General features: G+C 43.3%; 1 protein-coding gene across 3 annotated transcripts in view; it reads right to left on the bottom strand.

The window, feature by feature from the left end:
* BNC2 (basonuclin zinc finger protein 2) overlaps window positions 1-13685 on the bottom strand; it is a 418715-nt gene that overhangs the window by 335463 nt on the left and 69567 nt on the right. Inside the window, exon 1 of one of the 3 annotated variants that reach the window (XM_081176202.1) lies at window positions 10583-10741. The exons of the other annotated variants lie outside the window; for them this stretch is intronic. The gene's annotated coding sequence lies outside the window, so the exon portion shown is untranslated. Of the gene's footprint in view, window positions 1-10582; window positions 10742-13685 lie in introns of those variants that run through there. 3 annotated transcript variants of the gene reach the window in all.

The raw sequence follows: 13685 nt of genomic DNA, 5'->3' as shown, positions 1-13685 counted from the left end.
AGCTTTTGGTGTGAAACACATATTTCAAATAAATTATTTAAGGCAGACAAGTAGTATTAACACTCATTACTTAACCAATACAGTGGTACCTCGGGTTAAGTACTTAATTCGTTCTGGAGGTCTGTACTTAACCTGAAACTGTTCTTAACCTGAAGCACCACTTTAGTTAATGGGGCCTCCCACTGCTGCCGCACCGCCGGAGCCTGATTTCTGTTCTCATCCTGAAGCAAAGTTCTTAACCTGAAACACTATTTCTGGGTTAGCGGAGTCTGTAACCTGAAGTGTATGTAACCTGAAGCGTATGTAACCCGAGGTACCACTGTATTATTTTAGAACATCTGATTGTATGGGTTTAAAGACATTGCGAGCTACGTTGATCAGTCCTGTTGGAGTTGAAAGTTGGGGCAAGAGTTCAATTAATGATTATGATCAATAAATGGTTAGTATTAATAAATAAATAATTATAATATTAACTTATGAAAGTTGAGACTGAGAGAATAGTGGCTAGTTTAATGCCACCTAGTAAATTCATAATGGAGCGAAGAACTGACATCCCCAATGCAAAGCTGAATCCACGCCTTATTTATTTATTCATCAGTACATGTATATTATTTATTACATCTGTAACCTACCCTTCCTTCAAGGAGCTCATAGTCACAAAAACAGTTCTCCTTGCTTGTCCTCACACATATGCTGTGACGTAGGCATGGCAGTGACTGGACCAAGGTCGCCTAGTGAGTCTTCATGGCCAAGGGGAGACTTTATGCTGGGTCTCCCTAATCTTGACCTAACACTCTAATAACCACACCACACTGGGTCTCATAGCCGCCGCATATCACCAGCTCTGGGTGCCTAAATATTGAAATGCCTATGGATCTTTGGGTTTTAATTATTTCAAATGAACTTATTAACAAATATCTGAAGTGTGGCAGTCAGATTTGCCTGGTGTAATATTAGGGTTTACTCACTGTACAAGGAATGCTATATAACTGCACATTGGTTGAAGAGAAGTTGAAGGAGCTGGATATGTTTAGCCTGGAAAAGAGGGGACAGCCATCTTCAAATATCTGAGAGGCTGTCACATGTTGTTGGTTTTACCATATGGATTTTAATTTTGTCAGCTTAATTTAAACAATACAAACTGGGCATAGGTTTTTTGTGCAGGACAAATAAGGAATAAATTGCACGAAAAATTGGCCTCCCCAGACAAATCTGTGGAGGGTATCAGGAGACTTCAAAGTAACAAAAAACTAAGATACATGCAACAAATGTGGAGCACTCCCTATTGTCTTTCCCAGCCTATATTTCAGCTGGAAGAGGACCCAATTGGCAGCAGCTGCAAAGAGTTTCTCCAGAATCAATACTGCGATGATAAAGCTACCCTTAAAAAAAAAAAAAAATCCACCAAACCATGTGAAACTCAGGTGGTCCAATTCTTAGAAGCCACAAAGGTTACAAAGGATGGTGATGATGTCACCCAAAACTGAAGAAGCCTGTAAAAGGTATACAAAGATTTAACTACAACAAGGGAGGACTATTTCTCAAATATATTAGGGAACAGCTCTGTTTTTGCAGGGGCGCCGACTTATAAAAAATATTGGGGGGGCCCATACCGGGGTCCTGCCGCTGGTTCGCTCGGGTAGCCGGGAGAACGCAGTTCGAGGTGGCGGTGTTGGGGAGAGACCCTCGCTCAGGGCGCCACTAGACTTGGCGGCCGGCGGCCTATCTGGGGGGTTTTGGAGCGTATTTCGGCGGAGCGATTGGGGAGGAGGGGGCTTGTTGCCGGATTCTTCAGCTGAGCCGGAGATCCGCTGCTGGGGGTCCCTGGGCCGAGTTGTGAGCACGGCCTGCTGAAGGGAGATCCAGCCGATTGCGCGACAGGGACGGCCGGGGCTCTCCGGCTAGGGCGCGCGGCTGGCTGGCTGGCGAGGGAGCAGGTGGGGAGGAGGCGGGGGTCCTCACTCTCTTAGGAAACGCACCCGTGCGCCCGATTGCCACGAAGTCCGAAGGGTGCGTGTGTGGAATTAAAAAGCAAAAACGAGATACGGGCAGGGCAGGCAAAGAGTTTTCTGCAAGAGGATGGAGGGCAGGTTGAAGAGAAAATCACTCAGGATGAGACAGTCAAATCAGCCATGATAAAATGGGCTCAGGATATTGGGTATAACATCATGTTTGAGGACTGGGAAAGGTTATGGACCACCGGAATGAAATTCACGGCATGTAATGCCTTGAAGGAAAATATTATGAAAATGTTTTATAGGTGGTACATGACCCCAGTCAAGCTTGCAAAAATATATCACCTGTCTGATAATAAATGTTGGAAATGTAAGGAGGCTGAAGGGACATTCTTTCACCTCTGGTGGACTTGTCCAAAAGTGAAGACCACCTGGGAAATGATCTATAATGAGTTAAAAAAGGTATTTAAGTATACCTTTCCCAAGAAACCAGAGGCCTTCCTCTTGGGCATTGTTGGCCAGAAAGTGTTAAAGAAGGATAGAACTTTCTTTATGTATGCAACTACAGCAGCAAGAATACTTATCGCAAAATATTGGAAGACACAAGATTTGCCCACACTGGAAGAGTGGCAGACGCAATTGATGGACTACATGGAACTGGCTGAAATGACTGGCAGAATCCGAGATTTGGGAGAAGAAACAACGGAAGACTGGAAAAAATTTAAGGACTATTTACAAAAACAATATAAGTTGTATGAATGTTAAAAATTTACACGATTCGGAAACTATAGCTTCAGCAATTAGATTTGGGAAACAGGAAATTATATTTTAAGTAAGAAAAGGTCAAAATCTAAGGTAATACTATGTTTAATTTAAGATATAAGTAACTGATGAAAAGTATGTTAAATTTAGAGGTATAGTATTTGAAAAGTACAAAATAAGGTACGAAACAAGGTAATAATTTGCTGATATCTTTATTATAAAGAATGCAGGGTAAGGGAGATGCGAGGAAGTCCAGTTAGTTATATAAAAAATGTGTTGAATGGTTGGTTTTCTTTTCTTCTTCTTTTTTTCTTGTTCTTTTACTTTTTTTCTTCAGTGTATGTTTCTAACTTTGTATTTGAAAACTTAATAAAATATTTATAAAAAAAGAAGAAGAGAAAATCCTTTCGCTTTTCTGGGGCGCAGGGAAGTCTCAGAGCCGGAGGTTGGGGAAGGGACCCCCTTTGCTCTGCCCTCTTCTCCCGTCTTAGATTTGCATGGGGGTCCCCGCCCGAGCTTGCCTGGCCACCGGGCCACACAAGGGCCGCGCTCTACGCGGCGCACCTTGCTAGCCGCGCAGCTGTCCTCCGCGGCTGCGGAGCGGCCCTGCGCCGGTGCCCAGCCCCTCTGGGCGCCCGCTGCGCTGCCAATGACAAGCGGGCGACGTCGCGGGCGGGGAAGGCGTCGCTTTCTTTCCCGATCCTGCATCCTCCCAGTCTTCCAGCCCTTTTTTGGGTTGGAAGCTGGTCTCGTTCGCCCTTCTCCTTTCTTCACCCTGCGCGCAATTTTCCTCCCTCGTCTCCCTCCCCATTTCTCCTTCCTTCCTTCCTGACTGACTGGCTCTGGCTCTGACTCGGGCTCTGGCTTTGGCTCTGGCTCTGGCTCGGGCTCGGGCAGCCACAGCGTCGGCGGTGTTGGCGATCGGCGGCGCGGGGGGATGGCCCTCCCGGGGGAGCCGGCGCTGCTCAATGGGGTTGCCAAGGAGACAGGCCGGCCGCCCCCTCCCCCGGCCCGGCGCCCCCCGCCGCGCCGGTGCCCGTTATTGAGCTGGTGCGCGCCGGGCGCCCTATAAAAGCCGCGGACGCGCCCACCGCCGCCCGAGATTATTGGGGGGGCTGAGCCCCCCCAAACGAATTTTTGAGGGGGCTCGGGCCCCCTCAAGCCCCATGGAGTCGGCGCCTATGTGTTTTTGTTAAACTTGGGGAGGAAACTGTAGCTCAAGGACAAGGACATCTCTATGTATGTATGGGTTGGATCAAACACTTGCAAAAGTAGCAGAGGGAAAATGTAGCTTAAAGCAGATGAAGAGCAAGAAAATATGGGGTGCAACTCCATTCCCCCAGCTGCTTCCCTTTCGAGTGAGGCAAATGTAGTTGAAGGGTAGCGAACAAGCAAGCAAGCAAGCAAACACCTCCCACCTGCATCTTTGGTGCTACTTAAGAACAGCTCCCTGATCCAAATACACCACTAAACAAATGAATTTGGCACTTTGAAGCATCCGTTGCAATGAATTCAAATGCCTCCCCCCCCCCCCCCGCTACTTTAAAATCTATGAAAGCATCATCCCATGAGCAGAGGCAAAAGTAAACAAATACCAGGAAATAACCCTCTGAGATTACCACCAACACTGCAATTAAATGACCTCAGACATAAAGAGAGGAACTTCTGCTAAACCGACCAAACGCCACAAGGCGTTTCCACGCTCCTGCTTGCTGTGTATTTTAATCCGCAGCAGCCATCAACAAACATTCCCGCCCCCCAATTCTTCTTTTTCACCTGCCTTTAGAACATGACAGGTGTAAGAGATGGCTCCCCAGGAAGAAGCATATCGTTTTGCAAAATCAAAAATTATGACTTTTGAAATTTCACTGAACTAAATTGCAGTGTTTGAAGAAAAAGAGGCGGCAATTCTAGATCAGCACTGATGAAGACAAGGTGTGGAGCATCTGAGGCCTGTCTGGTTACCCTCACAAATCTTGTCTGCGCAGGCAGCTTTTCTTTATCATTGAGTTCCACATTAGGAAGAAAATAAAGCACTGGTGTGCCAAACAAAACCATGTCTCCCTCATTTTATTTTACTCTGCTGTGCATCTTACTCTTTGCACTGTCTAATTTGGTCATTTAAAAGCCAATGCAAATCACTCAGGGGCACAGTAACCCCATTCAGCACCAGGGAGTCTCCCGCCCACCTGCTCGCCCCCTCCCCCCCAAAAAAACAGTACTTTTGTCTTGTCAGGATTCAACCTCAATCTGCTAGTCACCATCCATCCTCCAAATGCCTCCAGATACTCACACAGGACCTTCACCGTCTTCACTGGTTCAGATTTGAAGGAGAGGTAGAGCTGGGCATCGTCCATATATTAGTGAATGCCCAGCCCAAACCCCTGATGATCTCTCCCAGCAGCTTCATATAGATGTTAAAAAGCATAAGGGAGAGGATGGAGCCCTGAGGCACCCCACAAGTGAGAGCCCAGGGGTCTGAACATGGATCCCCCAACACCACTTTCTGGACACGACCCAGGAGGAAGAAGCAGAACCATTGCCTTTACAGTGCCCCAACCCCCAAACCCTCTTGACAGTCCAGAAGGATGTCATGATCAATGGGTCAAATGCCGCTGAGAGATCCAGCAGGACTAGGAAACAGATTTACCTTGGTTCCTGGCCTGCCAGAGATCATGGACCTGCGCGACCAAGGCAATTTCAGTCCCATGAAAAGGCCTGAATCCTGATTGGAAGGGATCCAAGTGGTATGTATCCTCCAGGCGTGCTTGGAGTTGTTCAGCAACCACTCGCTCAATCGCCTTGCCCAAGAATGGACTGGGCGATAGTTGGCCATATTGGCCAGGTCCAAATATTTTTTTTTAAGAAGCAGTTTAATATAGCATTTCCACACTGATCTGTTTCATGGGATGACTGGTTGCAAAGCACTGGACTGGGGATAGAGGATTGAGAGAGTTGATTATTAAATCCAGCCCATTTAAATGCACTAAATCTAACTAATTTCAACTGAACTTAGCTCCATGCAAACCTACCGAGGGCTGCAGCCTTAAATATGAAATATTCTTTTTCAGAACTCCTGCGGAAAATGGGAAAGTTATCAGACCAAGAAATGGAAAACAAGAGAGTGCAGACTAGAGAGAATCAAGATTATTATTCTGCATTGTCTAAAAGTTAATTCACTTTAAAACACAAAATAGATGAAAATAGCACTTGGAGGGTGGCCAAAAGAGAGAAAACAGAACCACTGCAGGATTACCAAGAAGCATATAATGAAATAATATTATGGCAGTGTTTCTATACACAAAGAGGCAAAACATACATTTTAGGCAACAATCACAAGCATACTTCCAAGGATGTAAGCCTCATTGATACCAATGGGGCTACCTTCCAAGGAAAGATGCATAGTACAGCATTCTTAACCTCTTGAAGGTTTGTTCTTGTTCTTCTTAACAATGTGATATAGAGCAAATGAATGGCTTTAAATGCTTTAGTTTTCATTGCTGCTACTGATTAATTTGCACATTCAGGATTGGAGTTTGAGTTGATTCTAGTTTTTTAATCGTTTTGATCTTCTAGGCCACCTCAAGCAAACTCATGTACTGGAAGGTGGGATGTATATTTTGAAATAAAATCAGTCATTCAAATTGTATCTAAGCTTAAAAAAGGTAAAGGGACCCCTGACTATCAGGTCCAGTTGTGACCGACTCTGGGGTTGTGGCGCTCATCTCGCTTTATTGGCCGAGGGAGCCGGCATACAGCTTCCAGTCATGTGGCCATGACTAAGCCGCTTCTGGCGAACCAGAGCAGCACACGGAAAGCCGTTTACCTTTCCGCCAGAGCAGTACCTATTTATCTACTTGCACTTTGAGGTGCTTTCGAACTGCTAGGTTGGCAGGAGCAGGGACTGAGCAACGGGAGCTCACCCCGTCGCGGGGATTCAAACTGCCGACCTTCTGATTGGTAAGTCCTAGGCTCTGAGTTTAACCCACAGCACCACCCGCATCCCTGCATCTAAACTTATGTCCCTACAAATTGTTGTTGCTGCTGCTGCTGTTTTCCTTCCAGGGGGTGGGGGGTGGAATTGGAATGCACAGAAAATTAACTACCAACCCATTTCATTTCAGAGATGACACCCAACTTCAACAGGACAAGTAAATTATTTGAACTATATGCGTAGTCGTTCTCATTCAAGCCCATTGCATAGCCAAAATTTTATCTCCCCTTCCCCTTTCTGATAAAAACAATCACCGTCTGGGGTTTGAAGGCCAAATTAATGCAGGGCACCTAATCTTGTCTCGGTTCCTGCTCCCACCCCACCACTTCCTACTGCAGCCCCCTCTCTCTCTCCATGAAAATCTGTTCTTGAAGGGCCCGGAACCTTCCAAAGTGGGATTTAAACATGCCTTGAAGCACTCAAGGAGGCAAGGGAAATCAGCAACCTCTCTCCTGAGAGCAGAAACACTTTCTACTTACACCCTGAGCTGTTTGGATCTAACACAGTCGATTATTAACTCAACAGCTCATAGTCTGGTTACCTATAATGTAGAAGAGGATATAGAAGGTGGAAATATTTTCTTTAGGATATACCATAGCTATATAGGGCATCAGAAGAGTTTACTGTGACAACATTTATTTTTCAATGTTATCTTCCAATTTGTTTTAAAATCTTTCCAATAGAAGGTGAGCTTTTTTTTGTTGTTGCTGCTGCTGTTGGTCTTTTAGTCTGGAAGATGGGCCTGCCAATTATTTTTGCACTAGTGCACATAAACAGGGAAAGGCTGTATCTTAGGTGTGAGTTATATATTCCCGTACAAAATAATTGTATATTCTATGAAGACTGATTCTTTTTCTGGAGAAATATACAGCAACACAAGGGAAATCTTGTACTGGCAGCATAACTGAAGTGGCAAGATACAATATTAGAAAAACAGAGCTACTTTCATTACTGTGATGCTGTGTGTCAGAATGTCTCTCCTTAATGAACCTGTTTGCAATAAGACTCAGGGTGCAAAGAGGCTATTTAGAGAGTCTATTGTGTCTATAGTGAGTCCTTCAAATATCTTCCCACCATTAGACATGCCGCATTGACCAATTCTGTCCTGATTGCTGTTCTTTTTAGTATCAAGGGACATTCTTGCCCAGACAGACCGATGGATCAGAAACTGCAGTTCATAAAATGTTTACACTATACACATACCCACACAGTCATGCAAGCAACAAAGTCCCAGATCACACAGTGCATTGAATGTGGCAATGTCATCTGCAGGCTTATGACTTTCCAATATCAACGAAAGGATTTAAGTTAAACTTAGCCGGCGCTGCCTGCCTGTCACTCTTCAACAAAAGCCTTATTCACTCTCCCTCCTCCCTTTCAGAGTTTAGCCAAGATCGAGGCTCACATGGGAACGTTTCAGGCAAATGTTCTCTATGTCACAAGGCTTTAAAAAAAATAAAAATCAGCCAAGGCCTTCTCTTAATTGCTGACAGCAGAAAGGGACAATGTGTGTCATGCCATCAAGGAGCAAAAACTTTGCCGTGAATAAACAAAATAAAACATAATGTAAGATTTATTCCAAAAGAATGTGTACTGGGCTTCTCACTGCTGACAGCAGTGAAAGAATAATAGATTTCCATCCACAAAAAACCCACAAATGACTGCATGCTTTCTAATAACTTGGTAGCAAACTTTTCCAAGAGGGGGGGCAGTCCAATGTCTCTCAGACCTTGTGTGGGGCTGAATTATATTTTTTTGGGGGGATGAACGAATTCCTATGCCCCACAAATAACCCAGAGATGCATTTTAAATAAAAGGACACATTCTACTCATGTAAAAACACACTGATTCCCGTACTGTCCGTGGGCCAGATAGAGAAGGCGATTGGGCCGGATCTGGCCCCCGGGCCTTAGTTTGCCTACCCATGAACTATCACCTCAATACTTAGCAGAAATCCCAGGACCTCAAGAGAGAAGTAGGTTTCAATCACACCCCAGATCCCCACCTGGTTCTCTTGCATCTAAAAGTCATAAAACCGGTGCATTTTTAACCAGAAAACTATTCAGATTTGTGAAAATGAGTATTACAAACATTTTCTTCCTTTCACTGAACCGTATAGATATTCTGGTGATATGGAATGTATGGAAATGGACTTCAGCTGTGAAGAAATATACACATAGCACTACATTATTTGATAGAAGAAATACAAAAGCCTTGGGCAACCTGCTCTTATTAACATACTTACAGCAAAAGAAATATATAATAATAAAAAAATCCTAGACGTGTCTACCTAGAAGAAAGTTCCATAGAGTTCAATGGAAGTGAAGCATGCATGGGATTACAGCCACTCAAGCATTTACAAATAAAGAAGTCATTGTGGTTGGAAAAGTTTGTGTCATGGGTCAATTCCTATGTAATATTGGGAACGTAAGCTCCGGCTCTCTGAAGCGATTCCATGGGTGCACAAACATGACCAAGTAACACTCAAATGGGTTAACCATGTAAGAGTTCTGAAGATACCATATTTCCTCGAAGGTAATGCACACTTTTTTGGCCAAATTACATCATAAAAATTAGGGTGCACATTAGATATGATGGCGCATTAGATCTGCGTAAATATGCTAAATCACTTGAGCAGTGAAGAATCAGCTCCATGATCTTTTTTAGTACTTAAGACTGAACTCGTATTCATAGAATATCCTAATGTATCACTTGTTATTATCCATTATGTTTATATGTTGCTTTTTAATGTGGTGCATGCATAGGTATGCAGAGGTGAGGGGGAGGAAACACACAGAAATACACAGGTGCTTGGCTTTTGCCAATTTGTAAAAGCATTGTACAAGCTAAAATACATTTAGTATGTGCTGTGTGCTCACAGATCACTCCTAAAACGGCATGTGGAAAACTCTCTGGCAGGCGCATGCGCATACAAGTGCAACCTCAAAACCCATGAGTTTGTGCAAATTACTGTTGGAAATTTGCATAGCAAAAGCCTGCCTAGAAAGTCAAGCATGTAAACTCAGGGCAGGCATTAACCAGCTCACTATCCAACAATCCATGCATTCAGCAGTTTCAGAATAAAAAGATATGGGACTTATACTATGTATTTTCCTACACGTATACAGTGGTGCCTCGCAAGATGAAAAGAATCCGTTCTGTGATTCTCTTCGTCTAGCGGTTTTTTCGTCTTGCGAAGCAAGCCCATTGACAGATTAGCGGATTAGCGCTATTAGCGGCTTTTAGCGGCTTTTAGCGGCTTATCTGCTGATCGGATCAGCTGATAAGCGGCTTAGCGGCTTAGAAAAAGGGGGGGGGAACCAGCAGGAACTCGCAAGACATTGTCGTCTTGCAAAGCAAGCCCATAGGAAATTCGTTTTGCAAAGCACCTCCAAAATGGAAAACTCTTTCGTCTAGCGAGTTTTCCGTCTTGCGAGGCATTCGTCTTGCGGGGCACCACTGTATAACGTTTTCTCCTCTGTCGGTAAACGCACTATATACACCAGGGGTCAGCAAACTTTTTCAGCAGGGGACCGATCTACTGTCCCACAGCCCTTGTGGGGGGCCGGACTATATTTTGGGGGAAAATATGAACAAATTCCTATGCCCCACAAATAACCCAGAGATGCATTTTAAATAAAAGCACACATTCTACTCATGTAAAAACACCAGGCAGGCCTCACAAATAACCCAGAGATGCATTTTAAATAAAAGGATACATTCTACTCATGTAAAAACACGCTGATTCCAGGACCATCTGCAGGCCAGATTTAGAAGGCGATTGGGCCGAATCCGGCCCCCGGGCCTTAGTTTGCCTACCCATGATATACACTATTCTGCCAACCCTCTTGCTCTTCCACACACAACTCACCTATCGCAACCAGTTGCCTCATTCTTTCCTGGAAGGCTTCTGCAATAGAAGTAGCATGTTTCTCCTAATTCCAGTTAGGTTTCCCTTCAAGGCATGAAAGTTACAGCACATCAACTCCTTCCCATGCTGCAAAGATAAACGACAGAAGCTCCAAGCCACGTGGGCAGAGCCCACACTGCGAAAAGCTGCAAGATAGGTTGATCCCACATGACTGAGGCCTGTGGGTGTTGCTCTGAAGCCCAGAACGTCATGCTCATGGTGCTACTTTAAAGCAACAGCACTGCAGCAGCTCCCAAACCACGAAGATAACTTGAGCAAACGGCTTCCCAATCCCATAATAATGGAGGCACTACTGTTTTCTGAGCTATGAGGAATGTTAAAGGATCCAGGTGCAAGGAACAGCATAATAAGCAATCAGTTTACAATGAAAACTCCTGCGTAATTGTTCTACAGTAAAGGCCAAACTGATAGGAATTAGCTCTGCAGCAAGGTTAGTTAATTGCTCTCAGCCCTTTCCATTTTCTCATGGAGTAGTGGTCACATCAATACTTCTATGCTATGCCACTAAGGGAAACCTGCCACACTTTCAAGCTCCTAAAACAATGTTTTGCCAGGACATGTTTGCAAGCATTGCCACAAATGCATTCTTCTTCTTTTAATCCTGGAAGAATTTCATATTTTGCAAGGTAAAGGGTCGAGTAATCGCCAAAAACTTGGTTTCTTTTCTTTACTGCAAAGCATATTTGTAATCACTGGAAACGTTTAGGGATCTGTCGTGAATCAGAAGAGTTCCCTTTCAAAATCCCTTCCTCGGCCTCATGCCTTGTGCCCAATCCCTAGTCAGCAGTTCACAAGCAGAGCTGTTGCTGTGAATCTGGAGCGTCAACATTCCAAAATGTCAACCATTCCCTCATTTTGAGACATTTCAACAACAAAACAATTTTAAATTCTGTCAAAACAGTTTTGCGGAGTGCTTCATCTAGTCGAAAACAGCATTTCTGATGGAACAGCAAAGTGAAAAAAAGAATTAAACCTGGCCTAATTATATCCTCATTATTTGTTTCACGAAAAACATGCTTTCATTGGTATTATGACTCAAACCTCAACAGTCCACAGATGTTCTGCCATTTCCAGTTGAACAATAAAAATGAGTGAGGAATCACACTCTTGGCAGGATGGGATTCACAAACCAAGTACTCAGATTTATACAACGAACAAAATCTAATAGGCAGCCCCTGTCTTAAGAAATCACTTTAAAGTTTCCCTAAGGTTCCCAGCATAATTTTGTTTGACCTTTAATTAAAAAGACTACCACAACTAGGCCCTTGGGTCATCACTTAAGACAGGTTTTACTGTACATTTACAAATGCACACTTGCATACTTTGCAAGATAGTATGTAGTACCAACAAAAAAAATTCCTGAACATATATGCACAGCAAAACAAGAACATTGCATTATTACCATAAACTCCAGTTGGTACAGGCTGATTTACAGGGCAGTGTACATTTCTTGATTAGGCACATGCTAACTTGTACAGCATTTTCACACTCAACGAAATTCTTCACTATTAGGATATTAAGCAGTGAATTGGGCATAGTTTGCATCACATATCCATTTCCAAATTTGCAAAAATAAATAAATAATAATTTATTTAAAAGCCTGAAATCGATAATATTTTGAAGAATTATGCAATAAGATCACAACTGCTATTTTTAGTTTCTCTTGCAGTGTTTGTCTTTTCTTTGTACCACAAATGAATGCTATAAGCGCACGAGATATTTTGGTAAACCCTGCAAGGCTTGGGGAGGGAAATTGAACTTTTTTTTCTCATTAAAAACCCACCTTCTCCCATGCAAAGTTACTAAATACTGTACATGAAAAATACATTAATACTAAATACATGCTAAATATTATTCACTGGGGACCCAAAAATGAGTTGCAGAAGGATAGACAAGTGGATCCAGAAAATATCTGCTGTGATTTAAAATGAGCAGGCTTCTGAATCCCTTGTCGCCATTATTCTCATCCAGAGCAAGGGTATACTGCACACAGGGATCTATGGGAGGAATGCAGATGACAGACACCTATTGGAAGAGTGCATAGTGTGAATTGCTAGATGAGGAAGGGTAAAAGTGGAAAGGACTTAGTAATACCAAGAAATACATTTGCATGTGCACGTTCTATGAGTTCTACATGGAGGAAGTTAGGAAGAGCAATGCCAGCCAGTGATACGAGTAAGGCATACTGTAATGGCTTAATTATAGAACTAACAAATAAGCCAATATAAGGTGCAATTAAGGGGGGATGGTTTGTATTCAGTTATGCTATATTTCCTGAACTTGGTTTCAAAATATCAAATTCAGATGTTGCATGTAACCATAATCTTTGGAAGAGTAAATAAAACATTCTGCACACTGCACACCATAAATCTCATACTTAACTTACCATACAAATTGACTCCAAAACAAACATAATTTTCAAACCTCCTCCTTTCCCACAAAGTAGTCGTACAACCAACCCAATCAAGCTCTCAAACTCTGAATTCTTGTACGGCATGTTTACTCTAGCATCAAACCGAGAATATCAACGTTTCATTTATTAACTTAGAGCCACATACTATCCATTTAATGATATATACTACATACTATGTTTTTGTCTACATGGGAAGCCAGTGTAGATGTTTTAACAACAATGTTACATGCTGCCAGCCAGATACTCCCATCAGCGGCTTGGCTTCTGCATTCTGCACAGGCAGGACCTTTTGGAACAGGCCCAAGGGCTGCCCCACGTAGAGTGTACTGCAGTAATCCAGTCTTCAGGTTACCAAACACATTGTGCAAGTCCCAATTCTCACTTCAGCCACAAGTTTGATAGGTAGCCATAGGCAAGACACAGTTTTGGGGCCAAACTAGAAGAGATGTTCAAATGCATTTTTTAAAAATTCAAATGGCATCAGCTGGGGGGGGGGGATTATTGGGATCACAGCAAGTGCATAGGGAGAATTTGAATGTGTGCATACATCTGTATGTAAATATGTATCTCTACATTTATAGAGAGATGGACATGTTATTTGGCTGATATGCACTTGTGCGTGCAGACTTT

The sequence above is a fragment of the Podarcis bocagei genome (assembly GCF_964188305.1).
Source record: "Podarcis bocagei genome assembly, chromosome: 17".
Classification (NCBI taxonomy): Eukaryota; Metazoa; Chordata; class Lepidosauria; order Squamata; family Lacertidae; genus Podarcis; species Podarcis bocagei.
Note: the sequence above shows the minus strand (reverse complement) of the source record. Positions and strands in the feature narration are given on the sequence as shown.